The 18,272-nt window shown below is 49.9% G+C and overlaps 1 protein-coding gene across 1 annotated transcript in view; it reads left to right on the top strand.

Annotated features, from left to right (window-relative positions):
• The first annotated feature begins 2,557 nt into the window (after positions 1-2,557).
• LOC122374216 (mucin-19-like) overlaps positions 2,558-18,272 on the top strand; it is a 62,391-nt gene continuing 46,676 nt past the window's right edge. The window contains exon 1 of the mRNA XM_043352825.1: positions 2,558-2,693. The gene's annotated coding sequence lies outside the window, so the exon portion shown is untranslated. The remainder of the gene's footprint in view (positions 2,694-18,272) is intronic.

Here is an 18,272-nt window from a genome sequence, read left to right as displayed (position 1 = left end):
GATCGTACTGGACTCTCAATAGTCCCAGACCGACTTTTGTCTCTCATCACAAGCATGTACCTAATAAATGATTTGACGTGCTGCTTGAATGACAGCCTACGGATTTAGGGGGGCGTCTTTCCCCATCAGGACAGGGGGCATCTTACCCCAAGGTACCGAAGTAACATTAAATCAGTACAATATGTTAGCCATAAAACTGCACCCTGAAACAAACTGTTTGGGACACAGTACACGCATATTAATGTATCACAACTATAGCAAGGGACGCAAAAATTATCTACCTTCTTTGATATTTAAAATGTTTTGACACCAAAATATTTTTCGAAAGCAGCAAATAAAAAACATGCATTCACCAGCCAGCCGTTGCCCAACTGAGCTTTGCAATTTTTTGTGCAATTAACAAGGCTGGCTTCCGCTTTACGCTAAGAACATTAATTTCCGGGTTCAATTCTTTGTTTCGCCGCTAGAGGGGGTGGGGCGTCTTTCCCACCCTGGGCATCTTACCCCACTCTCCCCTATGTTCACCATCATTGTGCAATCAATTTCGAGTGCATGTGTGCATAGGCGGCGAAAAGGGAAGGACACCGGGGCACCGTGCCCCCTTAGATTTTGGCATTTTAACATCGCTATGGGCGTTGCATGAAAAGAATGGGACCAAAAGTCGGCAGTGCCCCCCCCCCTTAATTGAAGGTGTTCCGCCGCTACTGCATGTGTGTCTGTTTGGGACGAGGAAGGGGCAGGGCGGAGCAATCATATCTGACATCTGAGCCAGTCATTCATGAGTTATACTAGCTGGAGAAAACGGAGAAAGGGGGCTTTCTCCCGAGGCGATCAGTTCGCAGGCGCCGCTGATGAGTTTACCTTTCGCAGTGTGCAGTTGACTGCTTTCGCCATCAGTGTTCGAGCCGAAGGGCTGCCTGACGCAGTCACTTCCAAGCAGCTGCAGTAGGACATCCCTCCTACCGGCCGGTCCCGTCGTGCCGTGCCCAACAGACGGGTCGATGACAGTGTATCGGTTTAGTGTGGAACCAGGACTATCGAAAAGAAAATCCTTAACAGATGTACTTAGGGGAAGCCGGGGGAAGCCCGGCATAGTAAGCTCTTTTTCATTTTTATTACATACCATACGTGCTGTATAAAATGTTGATATCCTGTTAGCTAGCTAAGTTCATTGGCCGTGTTTTCCCAAAAATTCGGTTTCGTGGAATAAGTATAAGGTTGAGAAAATCGAGTTTTAAAAAAGTGTTGATTTTTCTGGGGTAAGCCCGGCATAGGGGTAACGCCGGCCACCTCCCCAGCGCTTTACAACGAGTTGATGAAACCATTATGTGTCTTCCAAATATTAACGGAAAGTGAAATATTAAGATACTGATTAGCAGCTCTGGACATCTTAGAGTTTATGTCACTACTGGTATTTTAGCTAACGTCTACCACATACACAGTACAGGTCGATGAAAATCGTGATGCAAAATTCACAAAAAATGTGTATTTCAAAATTCCTTAAAATTTATTTTTCTTTTTACCTTCATGCATCATATTGCATATCATTCGACTCGGCTGATGAAGAAGAACACAACGACACCATTTTTGAAGCTCTAGCTTCATTGCCTGTCGCGTTATCTGCAAAAACGTAGTTTGACCCTAGTTGACCTTAAGTGACATGACTGGCTTTGTCTATGATAACATGTTTATTTTCGAAATTTATCTTTGATCTAGGTGTAAACCAATCCTGCTCAGTACCTATTATCTCATGGAAAACAGTGGTTTAGTGGCATTGCTCTCGGTTGGGGGTAAGCTTGGCCACTCGTCCGGGGTTACCCCAATGTGCTAATTTTTATTTTAGAACAGCGATATTCGAAAAAATGTCATACTTAAGCCAGCCTGCCTCGTCACCCCTCACTACAAACACTTAAACGGTCCTTACCTAACATTCGTATAAATATTAGTACTGTATGGTATAACATTAACAGTGCGGCAAATCTCACTTTTTTGCTAAAAACCCTTAAAATATCGTTTTTGCGCTATAACTTTAACAATATGCAATTTTTGTTAGCCTTAACTTTTTTGCTGGCGTTACCTTAGCTGCCACGCTGAAAGGACAAACAGTTGAGCATTTTATTGTGAATAATTTAGCCGGAAACGGGGTTGCCGGGCTTCCCCCGCGCCCGGGCTTCCCCCGGCTTCCCCTACTAATGCACCGACGTAGCTGACTCTGGGGGTCCGATGCTGGCAGTATTTAGCTCGAATTTGTTTGGACAACGCTCGAGACGCCTGGCGTCTAAATAGGTTTAGACTTCAGGGAGCCTGCCTGAGAAGTTCGCCCAGTGGACGAACCCACGGAGGTGGAGACTGGGAGGGGCGGGGAAGGCTCCTCCCAGAGTAGGGTCCGTCCCGCTAGGCGGACTCTTCCGCCCGTGGCGGGGGATGCTGCTGTCTTGGCTCCGCCCGCCCGCTCGGCAGCCGAGTGGAACCCGGCGACACTAGCGCCGCCCGCGGCCGCACGATGAACTACTGATCGTCTGCTGCACGGGCCGTCTGTTAGCTTTTGGCATAGTAGTGCTGTGAGCCTCAGGATAGGAGCGAGTGACACGAAACTAACTGGCGACTGGCATATTGCGAGAGATTGGCGATGGATACAGCCTAGAGGACGACCCAGCCTGGCTCATTGGAGGACTGCAGTTCAATCCCATGAGGTGAGTGGTCAGTGGGTACACTATCAGGCCGAAATCAGCTGACCCGCTCCGCGCACGGGGTTCGATGCTAGAGACTGTACCCGGCACGGCCGTATGCGTGTATGGGGGCGTGCAAATACTACCGGCAAACTTCGTATTTGAGTTTGTCGACGTCCTGCACTGATATTTGAAACAGATGCTGCAGTAACATTAGCACTCTAGTTACTAACGTGGCTCCACTATCAGCCTGCTTTTGATACTTCCTACGGAATATTCCGTGAGTTTATTTGTATCCGTGCCCGGTCGGATGGCGCACCCGGCTGTGGTCGGATTACCGGTGACATACCTGGGTACAATGTCCCGCCCTGGTGCCGCACAGTGGGGCGACTCTACATACCGCGTGGACTGTTTGTCGTTCGCGATCCGTGGCCACTTGACGGGCATCTGAACCTCGAGTGGCGGCCACGCCGGGTCATTCATTGGTGTGATATGTCTGAACTGAGCGGTGCTCACGCCATGCCATGTCACGCACGGCGCTACTGACCCCTGCGTGGCCCGGTGACCTGTGTGATGCACTCACAATACCGGGGAGGTAGCTGAGTAACGGCAGAGCTCTAAAGATGGCAGTAATGCCATGGGAATTACTGAAGTGCAGGGAGGCCCGTTTGAGAAGTTGCCGGCTGCCGCTCAGTTCACTTCACACAAGTTATGTAGAGAAGCCAAAGTTTCGCCGGAAGTAAAAGGAATGTATACCAGTGTCTGATTACCCCCCCCCCCCCCCCAATAGCACATGACGTGAGCGCCAACTGCCAGGCGTAACAAAATGGAAAACGTCCATATTCCTTTTATGAGAACGGCAAATGCCGCCGATGCAGTAACTTTAATGCAGTTACTTTAGGACGTCAGTTCATCTATGCGTTCCAACTTTCCGTGCAGTGCTCTAGCGTGTGTTGGATAGAATGGGTTACGGCCTGTTCTTACACGTCTTGTTAAAGCCGGTAGCTTCCATACTGAATAAATAGGCATGTTCTGTTCGGTCCGCCTTCAATTTGTAGGGATGCTTATAAATGACAGTACCTGACTTACGGTTTCGTTCGAGGCTCGGTGTTATGTAATGAGCCGTAGCGATAGTTGCGTTTCACGAGAACCTTCCATTTTCTGCAGTACTGGGGTGGGGAAGCAGACCGTTGCCTGTAAAGGATGGCTCTCGGCCAGTCGGGCGCCTGCTGCCGTCTATGGAAGCGTTGGCCCTCTCATCTGCCGGCGGTCCCGCCCGCTCCCCGTCCACCGCCCGTTTCCACACGGGACACGGTGCGTAGGCAGGCTCCCCGCTCCACTGACGTCACGGTTATCGGACGGGTACTGCGCACGGCTCCGCGCTGCACTGGCGAGCGACATCACCGGCCCCGCCCACCCTCACCCTCCCTTTTGGCTCCTCTCCCCTCATAGAAAAAACGGCCGGCGCGCTGTGGGGCCCATCTCCATTTACAGGGTCAGGCTCGCTCGCTCGGACTGGCCCCGGCGGCAGTCAGCTGGTCGCCACGTGCGGCTCCGAACCCCCCCCCCCCTGTCCCCTCAGTCTGCACTCCCTGACCAACCCCCTCCGCTCGACGGACGGGTGAGGGGCAGCATGGGGTGGGGTGGGGAGGGGTAGGGCGCGGTTCCCTTTCATTTCATTCCCTTTCATTTGTAGGTACAGGTCTCGCGGGTTTTAACGGTAGGTTTTGCACCTAGAAAATTTAAGTGCACTTCAGGCTATATATTCGTCGTCTTAACCCGCGCCCCGTAGGGCTATCGGCGGACCCTACCACCCGTAGGGGAGGGGCCGTTTCGGCCCCCTCCTAAGATCTCGGAATTTTACCGGCCGATTTTCAAAATTCAAACGGTGTTCGATAGCCCCACTGGGGAACTACCTTGTGACCAAATTTCATTGACCTAGGTCAAACCGATGACGTCACAGGTCAGGTCAAAGGTCGGATTTTCACTGTTCACGGGCATTTCAAGAAATGTGTTGTGAAATCGAGTAAATTGGTAATTTATTGAAAACCATCGATGGTACATTGTTCGTCAAACACATACCTTACTATCTGAGGTCACTGATACCAGGTCAGGTCACAGCGAGGTCAGGTCACCGGGGGTCACAATATGAAAGTGTTGTGTGATACATGTTTTATGGTCCATTTTACATGGCAAATGCGATTATGTGGGTTAGGCAGCCTTTGGGGCCAGCCTGGATCACAATTTGGTGAAGGTTAGGTCAAGGTCAGGTCAAATTAGGTCAAATTTCAAAGTTGATATTTTGCATAAAATGGGTATCGATTCGATGCAGCTCGTCACGGGGAGTCTAATGGTGGTCTGTGTTTTGCTCTACGAGGTCTAGAATTGCCAAAAATTGAGTTTGAAAATTTGACGTCATCATTTTTGAACAGTTTTTTCGCTATAACTTGGCCAAAAAAGGAGGTATCGATCTGAAATTCGGTATGTAGATAGAAGACGGTAGGTACTATCACATATATTCCGGTTTTCTCGAAACTCAAAAAACCTTTTGAATTTTTTGGCTAATATATCCAAAAAAATGTTTTTTTTTATTTTTGGGGGTCAAAACTAAAAAATCTCAAAAATCCGAGATAGAAGTTTTGTAGCCCTATCAATTCTACACCTTTTATGTTTTGATCATTTTTCTGTATCTTCAAAGCTGTAGGCCTGACAGGTCTTCTCGCAAAGGTCTTTTTTTCGGTCGAAAATGACAGAACATGACGTCATTCTGACGTCATTTGTGGCCAACCTATCATTGCCTTTGGAAAAATTTTTGGTCACAATGTGTAAAATTGATGCCCGGAGGGGTCCTGAAAGTTTGGTGGCGATATCTCCAGCCGTTTAGGAGATATCGACGGAAAAGGACTGGAAGGGGCCGTTTCGGCCCCCCTACGGGGCGCGGGTTAAGCTCAAGTGTTGAAGATGCGATCGACTTGTTGGGTAACAAGCCGGCCATGATCGTGTAAAATGGCTTCATCGTAAATCGATTAGTTTCTGAGATATAACCGGAAATGTAAAGTGCAAAACCTACGCTTTCCCGCGACGGCGAGAGCCGTACGGGGACCCGCAGTTGCTACTGTACACGAACCCCAAGTCTAACCGTCTGTCCTGTCCAGTAACAACCGATAACATTGATATCGACTGCTGGTCCCTGTACAAGAGCAGCTGAGGTTTCCTGTGAGTACCCTCTGACAGCTTATCGTTGTTCCCTGTGAGGGTGCTGGGACAATATACTCAGGGTCGCTATACAGTAGCAACTGCGGGTCCCTGTACCATACAGATGGGCACATGCCTGGAAAATAATTTACGGTGTTTATCTAAAAAAGATTAACAGAGGTTGTATAATTAATTCCAACAAAGCAGTCCCACGTCTATTGGTGTGTGATGGTCAGCGACCTCGACCAACTTGCTCATCGATACCGCTCAGCTACAGGGTGTCCCATAAGTTCGTTCTCACCTAAATTTTACATTTTTAGGCTCTCTTGCTTAAAGGCACGCTGAAATTGGTTCGTAACTGAGCTTACGTGGTTGCCATGGCTGGTAGAAATATGCTCCACAGTAGCTAATTTCTGTAGACAAAATAGTTTTTGCTATAGAGCCCGCTTCCTACAGAGACGGCTAACGCAGCAACATAGAGGTCTCCGATTCGGGTACGTCTCAGTATTTAGTCAGCAAGTGACCATTCGCGACGATTGAGGGTGATTGAGGCCTACCAGTCTGTAGCCAATGTCCATCGCTAACTAAACGCACAGTCAGCAAGTGACGCCGATGATTTGTCGGGAGTCAGTCATTGCAAGTTTATCCTTTTTCCAGTCAGCCCTCAGGAGTGAGCCAAGTGGCCAAAACTGTGTCGCGCCAAAGTGGCCATCAAAAAGGTCAAAGGGTTACAAAGTTGGCAAGCAGACTTTTCAGGATGGATTACCAGCTGTCTAAGAGTGTCCTTTCGGGGTACATAACTCAAGGTGACTTAAGCTTTGCTTACCGGAGGGCACAAAACAGTCAAAAACGTCTAAAAATGGCCAAACATGAGTTTCGTAATGCCTGAGGCTAAACAAAACAGAGGGCTGATGACATCAACCAGGTCATCAGGACTAACTAGTCCACGTTCGAGATGAAACACCCGTCCAAACCCGAAAACAACCCCATAAGGGCGAAGGAGGAGGCCTCCGTTTCGTCTCGTTATGTTTCTATGCAAAAGGACAGGGTCACTGTGTTGTGGGGTTATAGGCGTTCTGGAGTTGACCAAGTTGCAAGTGGCAACCCAGAAACAGTTTTGGGAAGCAGAATGCTTTTCCAAGAACATCTAGGAGGAGTTTCAGCCCTCAAGCTGAACTCAAACCGCGAGTATGAACATATTTATAGAGGAGAAAATGGCATCCGGGAGGTCGTAGACCCAGCTTCAGGCAAGACAGTGCATCAGTGCACAGGTCAAGCAAAGCTTAAAAGCGGTGCAAGGAGACTATGACAGGCGTTTTTGGCAAGATCACATGCCAGGCACCTCATTGGATCAAAATTTCATGAAAATTTGTTGTTTATGCTGAAATTGAGGCTCGTCGAAGCGTAGCGCTGTTCCAGCCTCGAGGAGCTCACGGCGCATGTCAAGTCAGTCTGGGTTAACTTTAAGGCTGGGGGGATCCATGTGATCGCAAGGCACCTCGCAGTTGCGATCAAACGTAAGTTGAATCGGAACAGATATTGGAGGGATCCATCACATCGTAGGCTAAGTAGATACGCAAGTTGTATCGCAAATGGTGAAGATACGAACTAACTTTACGAATCTTCTCGGTCGATCGGAAGGCCGATCGTAGCGAAGCTTTACCTCTTTCTCAAGAGAAAAATATAAGAAATTTTCAAAATTTTCACAAAACCGAAATATATGTTAAACAAATATGGTTGATGAACACGTGTGCAAAATTTGAAGTCGATTTCTTCAAAAACGGCTGCGCTAGAGCGTTTTAAATTTACACGTTGAAAACGGTCACTTTCACGTCATTTTTGTAATATTTTTTCAATTTTGAAATTTAAAAAGTCTTTTGGGCAATTTTTCGCGTTAATTGCGAAAATCTGACCAAAACATGTATCGCACCATCAATGATCCGATACGCCATTAGAGGCCGCGCCGCGGACAGGTGGGCGCGGCGATACCTAGGCCGCGTGGGGGTTACACTGGTGTTCGGAAAGGGCTATGTCAACGCGAGGCAGGCCGCGGGGGAGCCGGTTGCGGCGCCGGTCCGTATTTGTCGGCGCCTAACAGTGCAGCGGTGCGTTTATGGCGGAGGGAGGGGAAGCGGTGTAGTGTCGGCAAGGCCACACACAGGAGAGGGCACACGGCCCCCCCCATTCGAGTTGGGGCCCCTAATCTTTAGACCGCCGAAGACCATGTAAAATGAACTGAAATAATGATTGAGAAGACCGGGAGGGCCCATCTCGTTCCCCAGCAGGCCCATACGAGTCCATAAATGCCCAGTAGCGCAGCCAGGGGTATTGTGGTGAAATTTCAATGGCCCTCAAAAGACCTCAAAGGGCCCACAGATGGGGTCACCGGGTCCTCAGATGGTCTCGAAGGGCCCTCGGTTAGCGTCAAATGGCCCTCATCTGGTGTCAAAGGGCCCTCAGATGGCCAAATGAAGGGCCACAAGATGGCCTCAAAGGGCCCTCAAATGGGTTCAAATGGCTCTCAGCCAACGTTAAACCTACCTCAGAAGACCTTAAAGGGCGTCAAGAGGCCCTAGACCTGCGTCAGAGGGCCCTGAGCTCGCGTCAAACGACCCTCCGAAGGCCTTAAAGAGTCCTTAGCTTGTGTCAGAGGGCCCCCAGCTGGTGTCAGTGAGCCCTCCTCAGCTGGCGCCAAAAGTCCATCTGAAGGCCTCAAACGGTCGTCAGCTGGAGTACAACGGTCCTCAGATGCCGTCACGCGGCCCTCAAAAGCCTCAAGGAGCCCTTATAAGGTCTCAAAGGGCCCTCATTTGGCCTCAAAAGGCCCTCCGCTAGCGTTAACCGGACTTCAGAAGGCCTTAAAGGTCCCTTATCTGGTGTCAGAGGGCCCCCAGCTAGTATCAGAGGGCCCCCCGGCCCTCAGTTGGCGCAAAATGGCCATCAGAAGGCCTCAAACGGTCCGTAACTGGAGTCCAACCGCAACGGTCCTCAGGTGGCGTCAAGCGGCCCTCAAAAAGCCTCAAAGGCCGCTTAGAAGGCAGCAAAGGGCCCTCATATGCCCCCAAAGGGTCCTCTGCTGGCGTCAAACGGACCTCAGAAGGTCTCAAAGGGCGTCAAAGGGCCCTGAGCTCGTGTCAAATATAAAAGCGCCCTTAGTTGGTGTCAGGAGGCCCCCAGTTGGTGTCAGCGTGCCCTCAGCTGGTGTCAAGAGAGCCCTCAGTTGGCATCTACTGGCCATCAGAAGGCCCCAAACGGTCCTCAGATGGCGTCCAACGGTCCTCAGCTGACGTTAAGAGGCTCTCAAAAGGCCTCAAAGACCCCTCGGCTGCTGAAGAGGCCATTAGCCTCAAAGGAAACTCAAGAAACGTTAAACGGCCCTAAAAAGGCTTGAAAGGGCCCTCTGCTGGTGGCAAATTGCTCGCATATGACATCAATAACAGCTTTGTCAAAAACGGACCTGAGAGACCTTGCCGGTCCCTCGGGTTATAAGGGACTCCTGTCTCTTGCAGTAACCTGAGTGGCCCACGTTTACTGAGGGGCCCCTGGTTATTGAAGGAGTCCCTGGTTATTGGAAGGACCCCTGGTTATCAGAGGGTTCCCTGGTCACCTGGTGGGTCCCTGATCAATCGAAACCTCCCGATCATCTGAGCGCCCCCTGATTGCCTTGGTCTTGGCGTTGGCGTACAGTTTAAAGTCGTCGGCACACTGCGGCCTCCTCTTTCTCAACAAGTCCCTCTATTTCTTCTGCAGCGAGGGCGATTTCGTCAAAATACTCCTCCATCGCGAAGCCTCGTGCGCAGACGCAGTCTTCGGGGCGCTCGCTGCGCCAACTCTTGACGACAACTGACGGGCTCCAAATGGAACAGATGGACTCCGAAACGAACGTGGGAATGCCGATACATGATCCCTCCAAATTTACAGAGGAGGAGATGTCCCTGACAGCCCCTTTGCAATAGGGGTCACTTTTACACTATAGACGTATGGGGAATTCGACCTTATCGACATGGTACTACGAGGTCAGCTGATCTGCTTGGCATTTAAATCGTAGTAAAACTGGCATTTAAACGCTGCGAAACAACTTACGTACAACGTAGCTCCGATTTGCCCCTCTTTCTTTTTCATCCCTCCGATTTTCTTCCGATCAAGAGAAGTTTCGTACCGAGAGAAGTTTCGCAGCCACGTCCGATATAACTTACGATAGCACGGATCCCCCCAGCCTAAGCCTGCTATGCAGCCAAACATGCCGGTTGGCATGCCGCAGCATGTATTCATGTGTTTGCCTATGGAGGGGGGAGCACATTGAGGGGTCATTAATATATCAAAACGCAATGTACTCTGTTTCACATGCAAACATAATGTGAGAACGAACTTATGGGACACCCTGTAGATACGATCTATTCTCGGGACATTGGCACTGAACAGGGTGATAACGACCGGCCGGCCACCGACTGTCCGACCAACCGACCGACCGACCGATCGGAGGTTCGTCGTCCGACCGACCGACCGATCATCTGACCGATCCGAGGCTCGTCCGTCCGTCCGTCCGTCCGTCCGTCCGTCCTTCTGCCCAACCATCCGTCCGTCCGTTCGTTCTTCCGTTCGTCTGTTGGTCCCATTTTCCGATCGAACCGGTTACTCTGATACAGTCTTGTTTCTTCAACCGACCAAACGGACGAGAACGTTCAACGGTCCGTCTGTCCGTCCGTCCGTCTGTCCGTCCGTCCGTCTGTCCGTCCGTCCGTCCGTCCGTCCGTCCGTCCGTCCGTCCGTCCGTCCGTCCGTCCGTCCGTCCGTCCGTCCGTCCGTCCGTCCGTCCGTCCGTCCGTCCGTCCGTCCGTCCGTTCGTGCTCGCATGACTTCGGCGGGACGTTTCTATAGCTGCACACTGACAGGAGTGGGTCTTTCTCGCTCTCCTTTCGGAGTGCACATGCACGTGCACAATGCACATGTGTCTCGGTTCGTCGGGGAGGGGAGGGGAGGGGAGGGGTACCCCCACCCCAGCACTGCCCAGCTGCCGGCTCCGCCCACTGCCCAGTGCGGCGGGCGGAGCCTCCAGCCAGGACACGCCCCCTCCGTCGGCGGGACGTTTGGTGGCCGAGCGAGGGGCGTGGTCGAGCGGAGGTGGCCGTGGTCTTGATATGGGTTTGGCCACGCCCCTTTAGTCCTCACACCGATAGTTGCATGCAGTTCACAGCGTAGATTTAGATAGGTCGCTTGTGGTGGAATGTAAGGTCTATGAAGAAATAAAAACTTAGATTGGGATATTTATAATAAATTTCTTTACAAATATTATTTTAATTCGATGATTGAATATGGTAATCGTTGACCAAATTATTACCAAAGCCTCTCTGTTTTTGTTCATACATAGGCAAGGCTCAGTAAAACGTTACGTGGCATGTAGATGCGTCAATCTAAAGCCAAAGACATATAAGCGGGATACAGTTGAGTTGCCTTTCTGGCGTTGTGCGGGTCGTTGGGTGCAAACGCCGAGAACTGTCTGCTCACCCGCCGTCAGCAGTTGCCGCTTTTCCGCCGTACGAGGCACTCCCCGCCGCCGAAGGTCGCTGAAAGTCAACGGTCAACACCGCTGGAATTCGCCGGTCACCGCCGTCGGTTCCGTCTAAAGTTCCAATGGTTATGTCCCCTTTTGTTCCCTATTATTTCCTGGTTCCTTTCGATAATCACTGTTGGCTCTGTCCCATCTTCGCCGACGGGTCTGCCGTACGTGCAGGGGTCCGTTCCATATGTGCTGTCATAGACGGGTCTGTCCTATAGTTATCGACGAGTCTGTCCCATCGTTTCCAAGACGGGACTGTCGCATTAGTTGTGTCTGTCTAGTCGTCATTTGTGGTTCTTTTCCAAACTGGAAAATAGCGGAGGGTTCTGTCTCACAGCCATCGGTGGTTCTATTCTGCATATACCTAATCGATAGTCGCGGCAGAATCGACCTCTCGCACCTAGAGGCTCCAGTGACCTTCGGCACGGTCATCGCGCATAGGACCTGTCGCTGGTAACTGGTAAACACCACAGCACCCTGGTAACTGGTAAACATCATGGCTGTCGCTGGTAACCACGATGACGCAACTAAGCGCCAACGTCTAGCGTTAGCCGACTCTGTGGGTCTGCACGCGGAACCTTTGTACGGGACCCCGGACTCCAGGCCCGGCGGCTCCCGCGCCGGCATATCAGGAAAACCTTGGGGGGAGATTGCTCCGGTTTTAGGCTGCTGGTATCGGTCTGCCGTTCGCCGCAGCTTACAGTTTACACCATGTGTCGCTGACGTGGCAGCTCAATAGCCACACCTCCGGTGTTTTTTGTGTCACGAACGCCCGCGGTGCCGGTGAAATACAATACCGCGCACTGAAGAGGTTTTATTGCTCCGCTTCTTCGCTCTTCATGCTGGAATAGTCTTTTAAATACTACGTGTGTACATCCCATGGCGTGCATACCTACAACTATACAAGGCGATGCGTGTATGGTTTCTCCGTCATTGGTTTTATCCTGTATTTGAGTGTATTTGGGCGTTTCAAATGCACGGCATATCTAATGAATGTCGAATGAAGTTTTCGGTCCCACGCTGCACAGCTTGGATTGCACGTTGCAGTGCTGGACGAGTTCTCCCCGAGGTCGGCTGATACCGACATGGTTTCCTTGCCACCTTACCATTATTCTCGATCACCATTCACAACTTTGTTCGTCGGGTTCTCTTGAGCACCCTTTCTGTTCCGTTTTCTACGCTTGAAGGGACTGTTGGAATGATTCTCCCACCATGGCCTGGCAGTGTCGCCGTGGGTCTGCTACTGCTCCGAGCAGTCACGGCTGGTCGGGCCGGCTGACCTGCAGCTGGGTGACCCAAATCTAACGACTGCATGACGCCCTGTCAGTGGACGGAATTTTGGGATCGTCACATTACTGAGACGCTTCTCTAAACGCAGCTCGAACAACAGAAGCCGCTAGCCCATGTCCGAATAGCTGGATTGATAATGTGCCGCTAATCCATAATCCATGTCTCCTGGGTGACGTAAAGCAAGCAATAAAGAAAGCACACCTACGTACATTATAAATAGCTACCTACCTCGACTGCATTTGCAAATACAGACACCAACAATTGCACTACTAGTAACCATAACTTGTCGGAACCTTTGACTCTGCCGCGGATTGGTATCGGATCAGGGGACCTGGTATACACAGTTGTTGGTGTCGGGCTGTCAGCTGTCGACACAAGGTCAGATGATGTCGCGCCAGGGTCAGGTGATGTCGACACAAGGTCAGATGATGTCGCGCCAGGGTCAGGTGATGTTGCCCCAAGGTCAGGTGATGTCGCGCTGAAGCCTCTGTCGAGTGCGTCTACTGCGCCACCCGGCCAGGAATGTCCCGACCGTCCCCATTAGCGCAGCTCCGTTATATGGGACCGGATGTGCGGGACGGTGACCGCGGCTTAGTAGCAGGCTCCAGATCCGGATTGTAGAGCGAATAACCAGACTGCCAAGCGCCAGAGGTCAGTCAACATAGCTGAAGAAGGGTCATTAGCCTACACTGTAAACCAAATCTACAAGTTGGCTCCTTGTTACAAGTTTGGTTCCAATTCGCATAGGCGTCACCTTGTCGATACCTTGTCGATTCACCAACCCCAGGCTTGTTGGCCAGCAAACTAACAGTTTGTCTACAAGTTTGGTTCCAATTCGCATAGGCATCACCTTGTCGATACCTTGTCGATTCACCAACCCCAGGCTTGTTGGCCAACAAACTAACAGTTTGTCTACAAGTTTGGTTCCAATTCGCATAGGCGTCACCTTGTTGAGTACTAGTCTGGGCCTTGTGGACCTACCAACTTCTGGATAGGCATTGTCGTTTCCTTGTCGGTTCACCAAGCCCTGGTTTGTTGATGAACTAGCCTTTGACTGGGCATTGCTAGCTTACAAATTGTCAACAAGTAAGTGTACTAACGCTCTGTTCGAACTTGTTCTTCCTTACAATCGCTTTGTTTGCGTTGATAACCTTAAGAACTTATGATTCGCGTTCGTTTTCAATTGCCACGATACTGATTCAGGAAATGTTTTCTAACGGAGAGGTTATTTTTTGGCTGGAAGTGGTGCACAAAACCATGACTGGCATCAGTTATTGCTCAAAGGCTTGCGCTGACAAGAAACGAAATACTGATGGGTTATATAATCAATGAATGCATACAACACATCCATTCGGAAGTTTCTGGAATCATTAGTATTTATTACGGTCACGTAATTAATACTATTGACTGGAGACTATTCCGAGTGCATATTTTCATATGGATGTGGTAAATGCATGAGGTAGGTATACCCAGTAGGTATACCTATCGTGCACCGTCAGCATAAAAGTCTTTGAAGCAAGAACTGCTGCGTATGTGGAAGAACATGGTTTTGTGCACCGCATCAAGCCAGAAGTATAACATGCCCGTATGACGAATATTTCCTGAACATTGACCATAACAATCATGGCAAATGCACAATCACGCAGATAATTCGAATAAATCATGATCGCCAACCAGATTAGCTTTTACAGCCCATATATGTTCATCAGTTAAGTTAAAAATACAAAGAGATGAATTAAAGGCAAATAAATGTATTTATATATAAAAAAACACCGACCGCAAAACATCTGCTAACATGTGCATGCACAGGTCTGGCCCACTTACATTGCGCGCGCAGGGGAAGGGAGGCGTTTCGACCGCGGGTATAGGCACGATTAGTGCGTCCCGCAGGCCAGAGGGGGCCTCACTCACAGCACGAACACCACAGTTCACAGATTTCACTTTTTACTGCACAAATGCTGGAACAGCCCTCGTCGCTGCTCCAGGCTGCACGGCAGCCGCGCGACAACTGCTGGTTTGAAACCGCCGCGCCGGGGCCCGCTAACGGCGGGCGGCGACCGCTGATTGGTCCGCCAAGTCTGACGTCACCGGCGCAGCTGACCATGTGTATGCTGACCAGCTGACCAGTACAAGTTAGGCGCCGGTTAAATAACCATGCGGCAACAAGTTTCCAAAACTGGTTAAGAAACAAACGTTGAAACAAATGTAGAGTTGGTCTGGATACTGAGAAGTTGGTGTGCATAGTAACTATTGATTCGTAGTTGTCACCTGACAAGCAATGCACCAGACAACGGCTTGTTTAAAAAAGTATCAGTTGGTAAACATACCAAGAGATGATTGGTTATATTACACAAGACTTGTCAATTTGGTTTACAGTGTATAACAGAGCATGGAATTTGTGTATCAGGTTGTGTACAGTGTTGCAGTGTTACAGTGAACTTATATCGCAATGAATTGCTTCAGGTTTGATTGATACACTATTTTTCCAATTATATCGTATTGAAATGCTTGTTAGCTTCCTCGACACCAACTGACAAGCAAAACCTTGTTTTGCTTTTGCTCTTCAAAGGGTGCAGAGCAATCGTGCTCAAAACAATAGGTACACAAAAAAATACCAACATACAAGGTACATATTGCAGTGATGGGGTCATGGCTAACGTGGTAGTTGTCATGCTCCAATTCTAGATCTAGGGTAAGTTTATGCATTTCTGTCAATAATTTATTTGCTAAATTCATCGCCGCAATCGGCGCAATGGTTGTTCAAGGACACAACCATTCCAGACTGGGTGAGATAATGTTTGCCTCGTCATGATTTTGTGCGGAAAATTGGCCGATTGTTTTGCATCAAAACCGGTTTGCCAGCGATACTGCTAATGTAGCTGTGGAACTTTCGGGAGATGTGGCTCTCACATTTGCCTAAATTTGCTCTATTATTACGTGCACGCTCCAATGGCTGTTTTTTTATTGTTTCACCGAATATTATTTGTTCAGTGGGTAGTGCACTGAATAATGCTTATAACCCTGTATACTCGTAGCCATCACCTCCCTTTTAAAACAAACGCATGCTATGCTACGAATCTGAAGCTCGTCAGTTCGCTAATGTTGTTCGAGTAGAGTCGTTGTTCGGCTTAACCCGCGCCCTGGTGGGGGAGGGCTATTCCCCCTCCAGACTTTTCGATATATCTCCAGAACCGCTGCGCCGATCGTCACCAAACTTTCAGTACCCTCTCGAGCATCAATTTTACACATTGTCGACCAAATATTTTTCCAAAGGCTATGATAGGTTGGCCACAAATGACGTCAGAGTGACGTCATGTTCTGCCGTTTTCGACCCAAAAAAGGTTTCGCGGGAAGAGCTGTCAGGCCTATAGCTTTGAAGATGCAGAAAAATGATGAAGAGATAAAAGCTGTAGAATTGACTGGGCTACAAAACTGAAATCTCGGATTTTTTAAATTATGGGTTTTGACCCCCAAAAATGAAACTATTTTTGATATATTAGCCAAAAATCCGAAATTTTTCGAATTTCGGAAAGACCGGAATATATGATAATACCTACCGTGTTCTATCCACATACTAAATTTCAGATCGATATCTTGTTTTTCGGCCAAGTTATATTGACAAAACTGTTCAAAAATGATGCCGTCAAATTTTCAAACTCTTTTTTTTTGGCAATTCTAGACTACGTAGCGCAAAACAAAGACCCCCATTAGACTCGCCGCGACAAGCTGCATCGAATCGATATTCATTTTATGCAAAAATATCAACTTTGAAATTTGGCCTGTTTTGACCTGACATTGACCTGACCGCCACCAGGAAGTGACCTGAACCGTTCCTGATGGTCATATAACCACCACTATTTAGTTGGAAATGAAAAATTGGCCATAACACATGCATCGCACAGCCCTAGAAAAAATGGGGTAATGTGGTGACCTGATGACCTGATGACCCTTGGTGACCTGACCTGTGACCTGACCTGGTACTATCAGTGACCTCTAATAGCAACATATGTACTAGGCAACTGACGCCCTATCGCTGATTTTCGATAAAATGCGTTTTACTAGAGGTTATATTACAGCGCATTCCCTAGAAGACCCGTGAACGGCAAAACATTATATCTTTGAGCTGACCTGTGACGTCATCGGTGACCCTGAGGCTAATGAAATTGGATTTACTATGACAAATTTTACAGGGCTTTCGAACGCCGTTTGAATTTTGCGTATCTGTCCCGTAGTTTCGAAGATACGAGGAGGGGGGGGGGGGCAAAAATAGCCCCCCTTCGCGTTATAAGCAGACCCACCAGGGCGCGGGTTAAGAACCAAAGCGTTCCATTCAGGTGCTGATATGCCGGATGAAATGTTCAATGCTCTCGTCAACATAAATTCTATTGTTCCCATATATTGGACCGGCTCCGCATCTCTAACGAGGGCCTGCCAGGTTTGCAATGCTAACTTCCCTGCATGAGCAAGTGTTCTCAAAACAAGGTATCCAAATATGTGAGTGCATGTGAGTTTGTGCGAGTCCATGTTATCTTTTTTGCGAGTCTCTATCATTTCCATCAGTCTCCGGGAGCCTCTGTCAGACCGCGTGGCAGTCCGTTTCAGTCGTTGCTAGTCCCTTTGAGAACTTACGATTCCTACAAGTCCCTGCGAGTCCCTGTGATCCCCGTCAGTCTCTGAGTGTCTGTCAGTCCCCGGAGGTCCCCTCAGCTGCTGTCTCTGGATCAGTCCCCGTCAGTCTCCCTCAGTCGCTGTCTCTGGATCAGTCTCCCACAGCTGCTGTCTCTGGATCAGTCCTCCTCAGTCCCTGTCAGTCCCCTCAGCCGCTGTCTCTGAATCAGTCCCCGTCAGTCCTAATCAGTCACTGTGGGCCGTAGGTGCCTGCCCAGGCCGGTCCAGCGGCGACCGGCGTGCTTCGCGCCGGACCTGCTGCAGTAACGCAATACGCCGCGCCGCGCCGGCGCCGACGTGTACGTGCAAAGAGTGACTCGGGTCACGTGAGTGTGCACTGTGCACTGAGCAGTGAGCAGTGAGCAGCTGCCGTCCGCTCGGCTGGCAGCCACCTAGAAGGGTCAAACTAAAAAAGGTCTACTGTAACTCTGCGTGCAGAGCGATGTGAGCGGGATGCTGAGCAAGGGTTACTGAGCTCATCGAACGGGTGGGCACACTAGCGTTATAGCGGGTTCAGCGGAGGACTGTCAACATGAGCATTGAGCGCCATGATTCGAGTGAGGGTGGGGGAGATCCCGGCGGGGCTTTTCGATGGGGCGATAGCCGCTCGGCTGTGACAATATCCGCCCTTCCGTCGCCCACCCCTATCCTCGCCCTCGCCCTCGCCCCGCCCCGCCCGTTCACGCTCCCACCCTGCACCCTCGCAGCAGCCACAGCAACTCCGGTCTCCGACACATTCCTGTTTCGACACTGCTGAAACGAACTGGCCGGGAACATGCATGTCCGCTCATCATTGAACATTGGAAGTTTTCAATTCTGTGATCTGAAAAACTGTGGCACTCGCCGGTATAGGTGAGCTCAGCACCATTGCGCTCCTGTGCTGTCAGTGCCCA

Source organism: Amphibalanus amphitrite, unplaced genomic scaffold, assembly GCF_019059575.1.
Source record: "Amphibalanus amphitrite isolate SeventyFive unplaced genomic scaffold, NRLGWU_Aamphi_draft 001621F_arrow, whole genome shotgun sequence".
Lineage (NCBI taxonomy): Eukaryota > Metazoa > Arthropoda > Thecostraca > Balanomorpha > Balanidae > Amphibalanus > Amphibalanus amphitrite.
This window is presented reverse-complemented; position numbering and strand designations above follow the sequence as displayed.